We start from the raw sequence: 18,765 nt of genomic DNA, 5'->3' as shown, positions 1-18,765 counted from the left end.
CATAATTTAGGCATATCATTTTTAAGGTCAACAGCATGAAAATGACTCTTTAAAATAGAGATAGTCACTGTTTTAATAAGCCACTTTCAGAGACTCACTAAAGATTCTAAACCCAAACTTTGACAGGTAATATTTTAAATTCATGTAAAGAAAAGCTAAAATAACTTAAGCTTATGTTTTTATATGACACCAGGGATACCTGGAATCAATGCTTTTGAGATTAAATTCCCAGGTTTCTGTATTACATCAAGTTCATTTTATTCTGACCAATGAAAAAATTACATTTGGGTCCAGTGCAATGATTATTTCAAATATTATTAATTTAAATATATTTTGCTTTTTATTCTATTTAATGTTTAGTTTAATAGAATCATTTATTTTTATTATTTAACTCTTGGAACTTTTGATAAGGGCATTATTTATTACTTGTAAACCATATTTTCACCAGACTAACTCACCTTAGTTGGCATATGAGACTTTTTAAAGCTTCTGTCATTTCATTTATCTGAAAGGCAGGGAGACAAGGAGATAAGTGATATTGCATCTGTGCTTCACTCCTCAACTGTCCCCCAGTGGCCAAGGAGAGACCAGGCCAAAGTGAGCAGTCCAGAGCTCCATTCCAGGCCCCCATGTGAGAGGGCATCTGCTGTCTCCCAGGGTGCACAGTGAAGTTTCACCAGAATCAAGGAGCCAGCACTTACACTTAGCATTCTGATCGTGCATGTGGGTGACCCAAGCCACATCTCCACTGTTGTTGCAAATGCGTACTCTGGCCTATGAGGTGTGCAGTTTGCTACCTGCAGACTGAAATGGAGCTGTAGCTCCTGTAATGTGTGTGTTGGTATGCATATACATATATATTTCACATATTCTTCATAGAACAATAATAAGTTTGGGTCTTGCTAATACTCACAGCCTTGTCTATTTTTGTGCGATGATCTCCAACACTCGATCTTGGTGCTATGAAAAGGAAATGGGCTGTTTCTCTTGAGGAGTACTCCCATCTGGTATCTGTCATGCAGGAAAGAGGCTGTTGTAAATCAAATCCATTCAGATTCAATGGTAAGACTTCTTATGTGTCTTTGGAGCTTGTTCTATAGGATGCAATATTAAAGGTTAGGGTTCATTCTGTTTGAGTGGAACTCCTCAACCAGGAAAACACAAGCAAAGACAGCCCAGGGAGGTTGGACATATAACCATTCTCATCTTACTGAAGTGCAGCATGGATTGCAAATGTTCATTCATAGCTTATTTCAGAATTTTTAACATTCTTTGAAGCTTTCAAAGACACAATTCCCATGCTGAAATATTTTTTTAAGCTTCAAGGAATTCTACTTTTATAACTGCATAATATACGTTTTCTATTCCAGTAGGAAGGAGTCAAATGCATTCCAGTGATATTTTCCTGATGGCCAAAAGAAAACAAAATCAAAGCCTTATGCTTTGCTGATCACTACATATTGCACTGCAGGTATTAGCTGCATTAAACTGCAGTGGGTTTTGATAACAGAGGTGTAAGAAAGACATCACTTAGGATGCTGACATACCACACGTACGTGCCTGACTTTGTGTTCCAATCCTGGCTTCCTGTTAGTGTGTACCCTGAGAGGCAGCAGATGGTGGGGTCAGGTGATCGGATTCCTGCCACTCACTTGGGAGATTGTGAGTCATGACCCCTGTGTTTAGGAGGGCCCACCTCTGGATCCTGAGACATTTGAGAGGTGAGCCAGAGGATAAGCAGTCTCAATCAGTCTCTTTTAAGTGAATAAGTAAATATATTAAAATTTTAAAGCATGAAATATTCAAATCACTATTGAATTTTCATGATCATTACTACTATTAAGCTTCTATATTTTCCTTTGGTAAAATTCTGCCTCCACGTATATTAATAGGGCAAAACTTGTGAGCTTGAGAAAAGTTGCAGTAATTTGGGTAAGTTGTTTACTATGCGTCACTTTCACCTTTTTTGCTTTGTGCAGTAAATGTTGACGTTCTGCTCAGACTGTTCTTTCACACGGTGAAGGAGTTTCCTGAATCTTAATCAGGACTCTCTGTTAACTTGGAAAAGGGAAATCAGACCAAGAAGTAATACATGAACATTTTGTTTCTTCCTTGAAAAGGAAAATCCTTTAGTTAAGGTGCTTTACACTCATGTTTCTAAATAAGATTAACTTTCTGCTTCAGTTAAAGAAAAAAAGACCTCCCAATTATGACAAGACATGTTGTTTTTGAGCTGACACAGTAGATTTGCCAACTCTTTCCCAAATACTACTTACTATGCTCACAATTTTGCTGTACTGTACGCAGTGCTATTATTCCAAAGGAAATTTCTGACAGTGTATATAATATTGGAATATTGGAATATATATATTGGAATATATTGGAATATATATAATATTGGAAAGATCTCACAGATCCTTCATTATTGCTGTTACCTACAAAAACAGAAGATGCCGGTAAGTTCTTATCATAAGTTCTTATCATAAGTTTCTCAATAATGCATTCCAGAAAAGACACTTCAAGGAACAAGTATTAGCAGGTGAATGCTTAAAACAAATGCTACTTAAATTCTTAACTTTCACCCAGTGTTGAGCTAAGCACTGAAGATAGCGCAGAGAGCAGCATGAGATAGTACTTCTCAACATTGAGTGTGCATGAACACACCATGGCTGGCATGGTGGAACACACATTCCCGGACCTATGGAGGGCTCTGCTCTGGGCGGTTTGGAGCACAGCCCAGGTAATGCTGCTGCAAGCCCAGTACCATGCTGCACCTGGCGCCAACCAGCCATCATTGTTCTGCTGGTGCTGAATTTCTGGTGACACTTTAAGTATTAGTAGCAGTAGGATTATAATAACAAACTTACTAACTTGTACACTGAGTCCTTACAATGACTATATGCCAACACAGACATCCACTGATGATCGCTATCACGACATTAAAAAATAAAAAAAGACTCTCCATAAAGTAGATGAAGAATGACTCCCTAGTTCAGTTAGGACTGTAGGGTTTTAATCTAGTGTTTTTCCCTCAAGCTGAAGTCACGGATATTACATTTCTGACACATTTACTCAGATGTAGTCATGTTGAAAGCCAAATTTTTTTGTACTTTTGAATTGCCCAATAAATGTTACTAGAATCATAGGGATTAGAAGTTTAAAAATACCCAGCTTGTGACATAGTAAACCGCAAAACATTATATACAGCATACATATTTAATGTTTAGGGAAATTCTATTCCACATTTATCATTGCAATTCAGCCTCATTTAGTTTGGGATCAAATTTTGATTGTTTCAACTTTACTTATCAATAGGGAGTTAGATTTGTAGAAACTTGAAAATACTGTAATTCTCAGTAAAGAATATTCAAAATGTGTTCTCAATTATAGAAGGGCTTCAGTTGCTTTGAATATTTTATACTCAAACATGCATTATACTATGAACTGAAAACCCTGTACATGTGTGTGGCATCAAAGTTGGAGCATGTAAGCTTCCCATAGACTTCTGCCTTGTCATGAATGTCCTCAGATAAAGAATACTCATCCATCTTAACTCACTTTCCTAATACAAATTCTTCCATCCTTTCTCTAAGAACAAGCTAGCAAATTCAGAGAATAAGCATCTTGAGGTACAGCAGAGTCTAAAGTAAGCTCCTTTTATTTTTTTCAGGAATAACCAAGTTAACAGGCTCAAAACCCCATATAAATTGTCACCTCTCAAGTTTATGGTTGCCTTGGGCTATAGCAATTAAACCTTGAACTTCAAGGAAATACTGTCTTGATTCTCTGACCTTCTGTATATTGACTATTAGAAACCTACCTTGTGCCTCTCCCCCACTCCCCGGATGTATACTCATGAAGAATGTGATTTTATAGTTGCCCCTCGTTAACCTGTGGGTTCTCTTTCTATGGCTTCAGTTACCTGCAGTCAGTCCTGGCGCAGAAACGCTAAAGGAAAATTGCATATGGAAAATGTTCATACATTTTAGACAACAATTGTGCTATTATTAGTTACTGATATTTTCCTCCCCCTGTGTCTAATTTGTAAGTCTCTCCTGAAGATCTGTAACTATATTTGCATAGAGCTTGGCTTTGTTTATGGTTTCAGACAGAGGAACAGGGTTTGGAATAATCCCATGGATACAGGCTTGTGACTGTATGTTCCCACGTAAGGGAACGGAGAGCCAGCATGTCCAGCATGCTAAGCACCCACGGCTCTTTGAAAATGTCTCGGCACGGAAACTAGAGCCTCTCACACTACAACTTGTATCAGAGGATGTGAAAGGCTTTTAAATAGAATCCATCCTTCCCTTCATTTTTCTTTCTTTTTTGCACTCGCCTTGATCTCTGAGGAACACAACATTTGGTGGGATTTCCTTAGGCTATGCTTTCATTCATCACAATCACTTCATTTTATTGATGAGCTGGTAGAGAAGAGACAAAGATGTCTGTACCACAACACCTCAAGCTAACCCCTTACAGATTTCTAGAAATCTTATGTTGCAGTATTGAAACTGTGAGATATGCCAGTCCTAGCTTTAAACTGTTAGTATTCATTACCCTTTTCAACTTTTCTTCTGTAAGAAGAGCTCCTGTCCTGAGTCATGCTGCTTAGATTTTAATAGATTTTGCTGTTATTGAACCATCTTGTTATTCTCATTCATGGATCCACTGCATGAAAAAGAGTGATGTAGAAAGAAAATGCTTGAAAGTAAAAAAGTTCAAGACTTAAAAAACCCATTTTCCTAATTAATCTCTCATGGCCTTCATGTTATTCATTGCAGATTTTGTCAAACATATAACTATCTGCAGATATTCTCCAAATAATTTAAGAGGATCCCTTTAAGAGTAATTATTTATGGCTTTAGTCTATGAAAGACTATTTACTTAAAATAATCATATGCCTATAATTGATGCACCATATTTATGCTTGCCATTGATAGTCTAGGTCATTAGTTTCAATGATAGGCCACAATTTTTTTTTTTTTTAATAAAAAGAACTTTTAATCATGCTGGACATGAGTGTCTCATACCTACCATTTGTGACCTGAGAAACACAGCCATCTCCTTTTAACAGTGTCATTTTCAGGCAGTGCATTTTGAAAGCTAAAAACTTTTTAAAAGAAATTCCTAGTTTTGTGCCCTCCCACAACAGCCAAATGTGATATGGGGCTGACTGGACTAGTCTGATACACATACTGGCAAACCAGGGTAGGGGCTGGTCTGGTGGGGGTTAATGTGGGTTGCTCTGACTAGGCTGCAGCTCCCACTGGTTTATGCGAGGGCCGAGTATGTGCTGGGCAGAACCAGGCTGGACTGCAACACCCATTGGTTCCACTGGAAGTTGGGGCTGAAAACAGAACCAACCCAGCAATTGCAACCACCAGCTGATCGGGGTGACGGACTGTGGCGGGCCCTGTACTTGCTAGTACATACAAGAATCTGGTCTGGGAACACCTCAAAGTTTCTTTGGGGATCTCCCCAATCGAAATGGTGGACTCAGAAGCCTAACCAAGAAAAGACAGAAGACAGAACAGGTCAACCAACCTTCTCAGCTATATGTTGGCAGCGAAATACTGGGCAAATGGAGACTCTATGATGGACTGTGTCAATCAGTGGAATCTTCAAAGATCTCATCCTGCTTGGAGTGGTGAGATTGGCAACGATTCATAACTGGTGAACTGTCACAACCACTTGAGCAAGAATCTCAGAGCATGCCCCACATCCGGGCCCTGGGGTGGGTGGGAGACTGGGTGGGGCTTCTCCCTCAATATTCCCTTTACCTCAGATATATGAAGGAAACAATATGGAAATAATAGTCTTACCCACGTTCCTATAGCCCTTGAACCTTTTTACCCTAATTAACTATGTAAAGATTGCCCAAAATATAATTTTTAAAAGATTAAAAAAAATTCCTGAGTATATTTTTGGTGCATATCTGTTTTTATCAATGTATTACTATTTATGGAACAAACTCAAATGAAGTAGATACTACTTCCACTTTGTCTTGTGATTATGTTAAAGCTGACTTTTTATGAGTGAAGTTGAACAGAAAAAGGCATATGCTGTACACTGCAAAGCAAAAATATGTTCAACTCTGCTCTAATTTGTTGAATTCTTTCTTTAGTGAAGCCGATTAGCTTGGGCTATAATGTGAATTAAAAATGAAACATCAAAGATAATAAAACATCCAAAAAGTTGGTATTTTAAAGTAGAAAAGACAAATACATTAAAATCTCCAAAATATTTTGACAAGACTTATGTCTTGTGACACTTTATGCAAAAATACAAGTTTGCTGATCTGTGCTTCAGTGTCTTCTGAGCTTCCTGGCCTCAAAGACATTGAGTCTTGATCTAGTGCCCTCTTGATCACCCGCTAGGTGTTGGTCATTCCCCAGAGCCCCTCTCCAGAGCTGACTCTGACCGACTGTGTTCAGAGACAGAAAAGGTATGTTTTCAAACCAACTTCTATCTCTTCAGTTCTCTCTACTAGATATTAGTTTATTTTCTGAATAATTTGCTAACTTTTCCAGCGTCTCTACTGATTAAAAACAAAACTCTGCAAGCAGGAATTTATTTTCTGGGGAACAGCTGTCTGGTGTGCAACCCACTGGGCAGCACACTGGAAATATTGTGTACTTTTGCCACTTTATATAAATGCCACATCTTTCTTAAGCATATAAATAACTCAGTGATGACAGGCCAACCTCCAGAACTCAGTTATGTCCATAAGGAAGAGGGGTAAAGTGAAGTTGTAGCTTCAAAATATAGTTAGCCATACTCCTAATACATTAAATACATGAGCTAACAAATATTTTTTTCATAATTGATTTTGAGTTTAAACCTTAAAAATTAATATTGAGCGTGCTATCCTATAAATATTCAATGTCCATCTTCCTTTGCTTTTCCCTGGCCATCAGCAGTAAACTGGATCAGAAGTAGAGCAGCCAGGACACAAATGGGCCCTTACAGGATACTGGCCTCACACGTAAAAGCTTCACCCACTATGCCACAACACTATCTCTTACACAAGATTGTACAATGACTATTTTAGTTCCAGTATGAATTCCCTACATCCCGGAGGGGTTGAACTTCCATATTGGGTCTAACCAACTATAGGGTTTCAAACTTATGGGTAAGTGGAGCTTGGATTCCCATTCAATTTTAAGAACAAATCTATTCATAGTTGTTTCTTTGATTCATCTTTTTAAAAGTGCTCTCCCTTTTTGCAATTTTTTATGCTATTTTCATTGGAAAGGCAGATTTACAAAGAGAAGGAGAAATAGAAACATCTTCCACCTGCTTTTTTCACTCCCTAAATGGCTGCCACAGCTAGAGCCGCCGCCTAGTTTACAATGTGAGTGCAGCATCCAAAGGCTTTGGGCCATTCTCTAATACTTTCTCAGGCCACAGGCAGGGAGCTGGATGGGAAGTAGGACAGTCGGGACATGAACCAATGTCCATATGGGATGCTGTGCTTGGAGGCTGCAAATTAGCTAGTTAAGCCATTGTGCCAACTCTTCATTAATACATCTTAAAATGTGTACCAAAGGGAGCAGCACTATGGTGATGCCAGCATCCCATGTGAGCGCCTATTCAAGACCCAGCTGCTCTGCTTCCATTCCAGCTCCCTGCTAATGTGGCTGGGAAAACAGCAGAGGATGGCTCAGGTCCTTGAGCCCATGTACATTCATGGGAAGCACGGAGGAGGCTCCTGACCTGCCAGTGTAGCTATTTGAGGAGTGAATCAGAAGACAGAATCTATCTCCCCTTCTCTCCCTAGAACTCTGCCTTTCAAATAAACAATACCCAAATTTTTAAAATACATACCAAAATGGTTATCATAATTATTGAAGACCCTACTCGCTTTGCATAGAGAAAACAGATATTTTATATTTTATGTAATTAGTGATGAATAAGAAGGTCCCTACTCACCAGAAGCTCCTCACAGGAGGGACAGACGGTAAACTTGCAAAGAAAATTAATTAGGAGAGTTTCAGACAGTAATATATGTCATAAAACTATAAAATAGGACACAGTTGCAAGATTTTCTGGGGTAATTAGAATGCATAGTTAAAAAAGAATTCACTGAGAAAATGACGTTTGGACTGAGACAATGACAAGAAGAAATCGCCAGCCACTGGAACATTATTGGCAGAGAGTTAGTTGACTGCAAAGGCTATACGGTGGTGACAAACTCACTTCCCTGGAGGAACTGAGACACCCAGTGGCTGGAGTAGAATGAATGAGCAGAAAAAAGATGATGTCACAATTGAAGGCAAATCATCAGGATATGTGTCATGGCTTCTCTAAAATACAGTACAGCCTCAATTTGCAGAGCCCACACATGAGAACTGGGCTCATACCATCTTGTGCTCCTCCTTCCCCTCACCATACAACCAAGTCACTTTTGTCACTCCCTCCTACCTCTTTCCAATTCTGTTGTGGGCGACTGCAGCAGAAGCCATAGCATCTCTATCCTTACATCCTCCACACGGGACGTGCAGCCAGGCCACAGGTGTTCTTAAAGCAGAGATGAACAATACAGCAGCTAGCCCAGTGTGTACTGCCCCTTCAAGTGGGGGGAGAAGTTCAATAAGCTTCAGAGCTGAGTTAGATAGTATGCTGCTGAATGACAAAATCCTAGCAGACAATGAGTGTGCAGAGGTTTGAGTGAGAGACGGTTCTGAGAGGCAAGAAAAGAGGCAAGCTGAAATTCTGCAGGATAGAACAGAGCTTAGAAGAGCTGCTCATGGCCCACCAAGCAAGACAGCCAGGCGCCAGCTTGCCATCACTTCACTAAAGATACACTCCTTCATGGATGGGGAATAGATGGGGACACTTGGTAGAGCCAAATAAACCAGATTTCATGTGCCACAGAATCTTGGTGATTATCCTGCCTCTGACAACTGCCAGACTGAGGAAAGATTTGGGTCAGTCTCCAGGAAGGAGGAAAACACTCCTTTCTCTCACTCTCTCACAGGATGCCTAAGCCATGGGTGAGACATCCACATTTTAAATACATCCAGTTCCATGTCTGGCAGCTGTACCACACGCCTGTTTCTATGCTGAGGAACACAATCAGGGAGTTTTACTTCTGTAATGTAGACGGAAAAAAGGGTATGAAATATCGGAAGCACAGAGAACTTCCAATAGGTATGACCAGAAACAGTCTTCATGATACATTATAATCAAGCTTTCCCCAGTTAAACACAAAATCACAAAATGTGCACAAGAGAAACGACTGGTTACTTTTAAAGAATCTCCAATCAGACTTCGAGCTAGTTTGTTAGAAACCCTGCAGGCTAGGAAAGAGTCAGAGGCACATAGTCCAGATCCTCAAAGAAAGCAGAAGCTTTATGCCCAGCAAAACTTCCACTTCCATGTGAAGATGAAATAAAGACCATTCGGGCCCGGCACAGTGGTTAAGGTCCTCGCCTTGCACGCCCGGGATCCCATATGGGCACCAGTTCTAATCCCGGAGGCCCCGCTTCCCATCCAGCTCCCCGCTTGTGGCCTGGGAAGGCAGTCAAGGACGGCCCAAAGCTTTCGGACCCTGCACCCGCGTGGGAGACCCGGAAGAGGCTCCTGGCTTTGGATCGGCATAGCATCGGCCATTGCGCTCACTTGGGGAGTGAATCATCGGATGGAAGATCTTCCTCTCTGTCTCTCCTCTCTGTATATCTGCCTTTCCAATAAAAAAATAATAAAAATAAATCTTTTAAAAAAAAGAAATAAAGACCATTCAAAACAAACATAATGGAAAAGACTGCCATCACCCACACAGCCCTACATGTGATGCTTGAGGATATGCTGCACACAGAAATAGAAAATCATCAGCACCATAATGAAAAAAGGTGAAGGTAGAAAGTATTTCAGTAAAGGTAGAAAGAAAAACCAAAGCAAACAATAATGACATTACATATGGAAAAGTGGCATGGCCAATTCACTACCTTTCAACAATAAGCCTGAATGGAAATGGCCTCAAGCCTTCAATAAAACATGCAGAATGGCCGAATGGAACAAAAAGCAAGACCCATTTATTCACTTCCCACAAGCAACACACCTTTACCATAATGATACACAGGTAGAAAATGAACGGCCAGCCAGCCAGCTAATTGTTGACAAGAAAATTGAAAATAATCCAGTTCAAATGATTGATCTCTTCAACAAATTCTATTGAAGCAATTGCATAGCTGCTGGCACAAAGAAGCAAGATATTCCACCTCTCACCATATACAAAGATCAGTTCTAAATGGATCAAGGACCTCAGTGCGCCCAGAGAAACCATCCAAATATTAGAGGAAAACATAGGAATCACTCTGCAAGATATACATATTGGTGAAGACTTCTTTAAAAAGTCACCAAAAGCATAATCAAAGAATAAACAATTGGGACTATATCAAACTAAGAAGCTTCTGCACAGCAAAGGAAACAAACATCAAAGTGAAAAAAGCAACCAACAGAATGGGAGAAAATCTTTGCACACTACATAAGTGACTAATATCTAGGATTTACAAAGAACTTCAGAAATTTACGGACAGTGAAACAAACAACCCTGTGAAGAAATGCGTGAAGGAAATGAACATTTTCAAACGTACAAATTCAAATGGTTCTTAGACATATGAAAAAATGCTCGGACTCCTTAGTTGTCTGGGAAATACAAATGAAAGACACAATGCGGTTCCAACTGACTCCAGTGAGAATGGCCTACGTTCAGAACTCTACTAACCAGACCTGATGGTGTGGAAGGGTTTCCTCCTTTAATGTTGATGGCAATGTAGGCTAGTACAACCACTATGGAAATCAGCATGGAGAGTGTAAGGCAACTGATAATGTATCTATCATATGACCCAGGTATCCCACTTTTGGGAATATATCCAAAGGAAGTAAAACCTGTATATGAGAAAGTGACCTGAAATCCTTACATTCATAGCAGCATAATCTGCAAGAGTGAACACACGGAAACAGCCCAGATGCCTGTCAAAAGAAGAATTAAAAAAGAAACCAAGGTACATCTACTCTATGGAATACTTCTCAGCAATTAAAAAGAATGAAATTCTACCATTTGCAATGAAATGGTCCTAAGTAGAGACCATTACGCTTAGTGAAATCAGCTAATTCCAAAAGGACAAATATCACATGTTCTCTCTGATACAAGGCAACCTTCATGTAAAATATAAGATCATTAAATATATAGGTAAACATGTATATACATATATCCATCTATAGGAACTATATAATGGAGACAAGCATACCAGGAAGTACAGATATAACTGTGTTCCTGATTAAAAGAGGACTCCCATTGAAACTGTTAAGAATATCACTCTACATCAACACAACTACAAGAAGAAAAATATGAAGATAGACAACTATAATAATGCTAAAAGAAGCACAATAAATGAGAAGAAGTGTCTAGAGACACAAGACTCAAGGGCTGAGGTTTACTGGTGAGGCTGAGTACTTACAATCAGTATCATCCTTATGTGTGAACTACACTGCTGAGCCATCTATCTTACTATCTTAACTGAAGATGTGTGAATTCTTATCTCATGGCATTGAATGAATTGCAATTCAAATATATGACTGCGCTAAAATACATTGGGTGTTGCTCCCTCAGTGGCCCCCTTGAGGATACCGTATGCATCCTCAGTGCCTCATTATGCTCATACCTAGGTAACTGTTCTTCCAAGTTCATGTGTATTTTCCCTGGAATTCTTATTGCAAATCAGCAAGGACATGTTGTGAAAAAGCGGGTTACCTTGAGCAGTGTTCAGAGTCCCCCAAACCCAGCGACTGATGCAGGGTGTTTGGAGGCAATGAGCAGGTACCTTTTCTTACTTGTGATAATGAGCTTGATGGCTACAGAGACCACACTGGCTCTAAATACTGCTTAGGAATTCACTTGCTTAGACAATTCACCTGTTCTGACAGCATTCAGAGAAACCACCTCAAACAACTCAAAGTTGTGGTCAGAATTGTTCTTACAGTCCTCCAGGTTCCTTGTACTTACAAATATACTTAAGGGCACTTAATGAATAACCTTTTACTGATGTACCACCCTTTCATTACCACCTGGGCTTAGAAGCAAAAGACATAAAGGTGAGAATTATTTCCTTATGGGTTCAGCCCAACCCTTCAATAGCAGTGGCACTTTGTAGATGGCATCCATCAGTGGGAGGAAAATTATACCTTGGGTCATTTTAGGCAGAGTAGACCATAAAATGAAACACTATAAAATCTTTGGGTTTATAATAGTACCATGTCATAAATTCTCCCTGTGGTGAGACAGCACTAGTACCTGCTTTACATTTATAATGTACACAGAGGAACAGTGCGCTAAGAATATCCTAATTCAGGAATTATTCTTCCCATATTATTAAGGAAATCACTTAAATGGTTGGGAACATGGATTCTGCATTTCCCCATGGGAGTCTTTTTCAAGAATACACACACATCCAAAAGATGTAGCACATTTCAAAATAAAAAGACAAATGAACAAAAATAAATGTTTCTCAGTTTAGATAATTCAAATAATTATGTGAGGAACTGAGAAAACGAATTCACCATAGTCACAGTAAATGCTATTTATGTACACTATTTTAAAATTACCTAATGAAGTGACAGTGCTGTAATTCAACATAAGTAACAGAAGGGTGACATGAAGTAATACTGAGATAGTCTTTGTTAGGTAAAAAAAAAAAAAATCAGAAACCTGATTCAAGATTTCGCTTTTAAAAAGCTTTTGTTCTCTTTTAAGTGGACCAGTGTTGGAAAAAAATCAGTTAATGGAAGTTCTTGGTTTGCTGCGGTAGGTCACACCTCTGACTTCCAGGTCACTTTCTCTGGGCAATGACCTCTTCAAAGTCATGTTTCTCTGGCTGATGTGGCCATGACCTTTTAGGTTTAACAACCCAGACAGAACTGTTAGGTTGTTTTTTTTTTCTTTGCACTTTCTTCAACCATCTATCTTGAATAGGAATCTTTCCATCAAAATGTCATTTTCTACTAGTTAAATTCACTGGTTGGATGAGATATGGGAAACTTAGGGGCTCTTGTACATTTCAGTCCTATGTCTAAGTAATCTGTTTATATTTAGGGTAGAATTGTATACTAATTTCCCCTTTATTATTCACAGCAAGTGCTTAAAAGATAGTTATTCAAAATTGAGATTTTTTTTAGGTATACAGAAAAATTGTCAAAACCACTTCATTAATGATTGCTTATATTGATCATACCTTGGGAAAGCATAGCAAAAAAAAAAAAATTCACAGACTCATGTTCTACTTGACATGATGTGTACCCACATCCTGATCTGAAGTGGATCCACTTTGTTCCAAACCAATCAGGGCCAAGCAGCATTCACACCCTAACCACAAATTAGACTGCTGCCTCTCTGTGAGGGATGTCCCAAACCAGGCCCGTGTGCAGAACAGCCCCAAAGAGCCATGTCTGACCTGTGCAGGGAAGCAGCAGTAACACTGTCTTCTTGAGCATCATGGCTGCAAAAGAAGGAGCAGTGACCATGCAGACCACTGAGTTAGGTACTAACCAAAGTGGCTGCGTGTCAAGGCGAATGAGCAGAGCTCTGGGATGGATGCAAGTGAAAGTGCCCTACGCCAGGGGGAACTGACCATGACTCACTCACTCTGCTATGAAACTCCTGCCCAGCTCTGCTCGTTGAGCCCGTTAGTGCACGTCCTTACTGCTGTGCCCAGTAGCCCAGCAACTAAAATCCTCACCTTGAACGTCCTGGGATCCCATATGGGCAGTGGTTCTAATTCTGGCGGTTCTACTTCCCATCTAGCTCCCTGCTTGTGGCCAGGGAAAGCAATCGAGGACAGGCCAAAGCCTTGGGACCCTGCACCCACACCCACATGGGAGACCCAGAAGAAATTCCTAGCTCCTGGCTTCGAATCGGTGCAGCACCAGCTGTTGCATCCACTTGGGGAGTGAATCATCAGATGAAAGATCCTCCTCTCTGTCTCTCCTCTTCTGTATATCTGCCTTTCCACAGAATTAATTACATCTTTAAAAAGCCCGTCACCAACATAGGACGGTGGTCTGGAAAGTCATTGGAAGAAATGGAAGTGACACTGGAGGGAAGATTGGCCAACCCTTCTTATAGAAAGGAGGTGCAAGTAATGAGCTGGGGCTGAGTAAAAGAGATGGGGAAGGAAGCTGTTACCCCAAATCAGTGTAACAGCACTAACATGGCAGTTTAATGTGGCCCGACTGAAGAAAATAATTCACACACCATATTGTTTTCCTAGGACTAGGACTTGGGATCGAGAAAGAAGACCCTGCAATAACCTCCTATTTTAAAATCTAAAGGTCCCTTAGTTCTTCTGTAAGACAGTATTTTTTTTTTTAGAATGTAAAGTTCCAAGAAAATCTAAGATAACCGAAAAGCAAGGACTTTTCAGGTCCTGCCCTGGGCTTCCGGTGCTGCAGCAAATCCACACAACCAATGCAGCTTTCCAGGAAGTTCTGAGGAGGACCCTCCAAAGGTCGCCTGAACAACACAGGCTCAGCTCGCTAGGGACGGAGGGGCAGCGCTGTCCATGAATTCTCTGCCACCTCATTTCTTCACTACAGCTGCTGTCTCCTTACTCTCATCTCTTTGCAGCCTCTGTTACTGTTATAGCTCTCTGCTGCCATGCGCTCCACATCCCCCTTTGTCTTGCATTCTATAGAAACAGAAATCCTGGGGCATAGCGTGGTAGTATAGTGGCTTAAGTCCTCACCTTGCATGTGCCAGGATCCCATATGGGCACTGGTTCTGATTCCAGCAGCTCATTTCCCATCCTGCTCCCCACTTGTGGCCTGGGAAAGCAGTTGTGGATGGCCCAAATCCTTGGGACCCTGCACCCATGGGAGACCCAGAAGAGGATCTGGGCTTCTTGATTCGGATGGGCACAGCTCCGGCTGTTGTGGTCACTTGGGGAGTGAATCATAGGACAGAAGATCTTCCTCTCTGTCTCTCCTCCTCTGTATATATCTGACTTTGAAATAAAAATAAATAAATCTTTACAAAACAAAAGAAATGGAAATTCTGCCTCCCAGTTCTAATTTTCCATTGTCCAGGCATCTAAAACAAAAAGGTGAACAAGAAAACATATTCCATATCTGCCTCTAATTAATTCATCAGCCACTCAGGGAAGCTTATTGCCAAGCCAATAAAAATGGGCCAACTGTTCTTACTCAGACTATCAGAAAATAGAAAAAGGATCTGAAAAGTCTTTTGCCGTCCTTCCTGTGTCATACCTGTATAGGTGATTGTTACAAAGTATGACATGAGAGTCAAATAATATACAAGAATAGAATTATATAAGTGTACAGGTCAAATATTTGTTCAAACGTATATATTCTGGAAATACTTCTCCAGCAGATTGGACTTTTTAAATCATTGTAAAAAATACATTTCCATCTCAAAATCCCAAATACTTAAGTGAAAATCCATTCAAATGCATGTAATTTGAGTCCAGCAATCTGCATTCGTGAGGGAAACAAACATCATATCATGTTTTCAGTAAGTGATGGAAGCCAACAGGACACACCCCTAGCGTAATGTTAGGAAGCCAAAGAGCGAGGCAGCAAATGATGCAAGGCTGCGGTGGAAAAGCTTAGCTCAACGTCAAATACAAGAACACCGACTTAAAATTGGGTTTAGTGCTATCAAACCGTCAGATTTCAGCAATAGACTTGATCCAGCTCCACGCAATGAGATCGCTGACTAATGGCCACTGCAATCGGAATTAATTAACTTCAATTTGTTTTTAATAAAAAGCTTCTGAAGCCCATTTGGATAATGAATACTGTCCAGAGGAAAATCAAACCGAGCCATCTGATCTATGCGGAGCCACAGCTGTAGATGTTTGACCCCTATTTTACACAGTTGCGCCTCATTGATTTCTTCTGTTCAGTGTAGGGCTTTAACACTGAACGATGGTGGGAGTGCTCGTACATCTTCCACAGAGACCGGGTCGGTGAACCTAACCCTGGAGCAGGGACAGAGTGCTTCAGCACCTCAGGCACTGGCTGTCTGTCTTGATGACATATAACCCAGCTGCTGTCCTTAAGCACAAATAACCTCAAAAGCATGACTATCGAATCAGTCTTCATAGACACAAAGATAAAAGACTCGAGACAAACAACATATAACCAAGCTTCAAATTGGTCGACTTCATATTTAAACCCACATCAAACAGACTTATTACAAAAGAAGTCCTGTCTAAATGCTAACATAGATCAGGAAGCTATTCAAGGTCACTGCATGGACCCTGTCAGGACTGTGGTATATGAAGGCTACTTCCATTAAGGGACCTGTTATGCATCTATTTAATTCATGCTCGTAATGACACAGATGGGTGATTTAAATCTATTCCACCTCACGCTATTGCTTCCCTATTTATTTTCAAAAAGTAACTGCTTCAGTAGCCGTGTGCAGACGTTCCACCCACATTTATTTAACTGGGATAAAAATCAGATACAGCTATCTCTGGCCCAGGTGCCTCTGCTTTTCATAAAGAGCAGCAGAAGAAAACAAAAGAAACGACGACAAAAAAATCAAACCAGAAAAGCTTCGGCTTGGACACTCAGGGACTAAGAGCATGAATTAGAGTATTCATGTAAAAAGTGGGGGACGAGCAGTTAGAGGGTCTTCTCGGGCCAGACTCTTGCACACACTGTGGGAGAGGCCCACCAATGGCCTTGGCATTGGCAAGCAACCCACCCTTTCATCTCATGTTGGTCTCAAACACTTCAGGATCTCTAATCTCAGAGCCCATGGGTATGTGGTCTGGCCTAAACATACAGATTGCATGATGGGACCACCAGCTTCCTTGCTGTGCAAAGCAGACAAGAACATCTCAGAGCAATGAAGAAGAGGCAGGGGCACAGTCATTGGCACTGAATGGGGATTCTGCAACTTCTGAGAGGGATCCACTAGATATGATAGAAAGGCAGTTCTTTACTAAGGGATTTCACTGCTGTAATTATTTGGGGAATAATCGTGGGTTTAGAGATAGGAAGGGGGAAAATCTTCTATATTTCTAAAACTTTAAAATGGTAAATTATAAATAAAAATACACAAATGTAAATATTGAATTAGAAGAAGAGACAGTTCTGAACTGGTATAGGTAAGGCTTACACCCCTACACAGCATGAAATAACTGCAGAAGACGTGATTAAGTTCCACCCTTCAGTAACCCTTAGATCAAGAACCAGAAATCTGGGACAAGCACAGTAGCCCAGTGGCTAAAGTCCTTGCTTTGCACACGCCAGGATCCCATATGGGCTCCACTTCTAATCCCGGCCGCCCCACATCCCATCCAGCTCCCTGCTTGTGGCCTGGGAAAACAGTTGAGGACAGCCCAAAGCCTTGGGACCCTGCACCCCCCCGTGGGAGACCCGGAAGAGGCTCCAGGCTCCTGGCTTCAGATTGGCTAAGCTCTGTCCATTGTAGCTGCTTGGGGAGTAAATCAACAGACAAAAGATGTTTCTGTCTCTCCTCCTCACTGTATATCTGACTTTGCAATAAAAATAAATAAATCTTTAAGAAAAAAAGAAATTTCTGAGAGGGGAATGAAATTGGGTGATTAATTGTGTATCCAAGAATCAGAGCTGGACTCCACCGTTCCCTCTGCTCTTGGTAAATCCTGCCCACTTTCAATCCATCAAATGACTCCTCCCCCCAAATGTACTTCCCCTCCTCAGGGATCTGGGACAGGATCATGAAGCCACTCCCGCTGCCAGGTTAAAAGGCAGACCGACATGGAGGGGCAGTCTCTTGTCCAGTGGACACAGCAGGGAAGGCCAAAACATTTCCCTCTCCCCTTTGCTCTCCTAAGCCACTCCACCCCCGAACACACCCCACATGTATTTGTGATCACCTCACCTTTTAAATACAAAAAATCCCCCTCATGAAATCACAGTCATGCTCCATCATGAAAGAGACAAATAACCAGAATTCCCCAACTTCATTTAACTTTGTAACTGATATGATTATTACATTGGAAAGGTTTTATCCTACATATGATTCATTTCATGTCTGCAGTTCGTGGCCTCTCATCGCGGAGGGGTTCTATTATAATAAGCCACCACTTCCATCCAACACTGTAAACATACACTGAATTTTGATATTAGCTGAATCTTTCTAATAAAATGTTTAAAACAAATATAGTTTTATTTATCATCAATTTATCTCAGATTCACTGGGAATTCCACATATTATCACCTAGAGTAAATTGTTGAGGTGTCTGGCTCCTGTTTTTTGTCCTCTGTACCTTGCTCCCCGTTGGTTTTTTCAGTCAATACTTGTTGAATGAATAAAGAAATGAACAAATGAACAAATGAATGGTACTTGGATCTAACAAGAGAGCTAATTTCTACTAAAATAAAAAAGTGGCATCACATTTACCTTTGATGCTAAGGGTAGTGCAAAGGATTTAGCGCATTCTCCTGCCATTTTCGCCAAATTGAAACATCTTTTCCAAATGTGGCTCACATGTGATTTAAATGACACATTTTTAAGTATCTGCTAATGACCTGATATCTTCCAAGGCAATTATGCTCTGTAAGCAACAAGGAAACATGCAAAACGTTGCAAAAAACACAACTTCCTGGGACCTGTATTCTTGACCTAATTTTCTCATTAATTGTGTGAACCTGAAAAAATTAATGTGTTCCAAATTCCTCAGCACTAAAAAACTAATGTTCAAGTATTCATAAAGCAAAGTACTCTGTAAGAAAACACTTCAAAAC

The sequence above is a fragment of the Ochotona curzoniae genome, unplaced genomic scaffold, assembly GCF_017591425.1.
Source record: "Ochotona curzoniae isolate NIBS_2020 unplaced genomic scaffold, NIBS_Ocur_1.0 scaffold_3835, whole genome shotgun sequence".
In the NCBI taxonomy this organism is placed as follows: Eukaryota; Metazoa; Chordata; class Mammalia; order Lagomorpha; family Ochotonidae; genus Ochotona; species Ochotona curzoniae.
Note: the sequence above shows the minus strand (reverse complement) of the source record.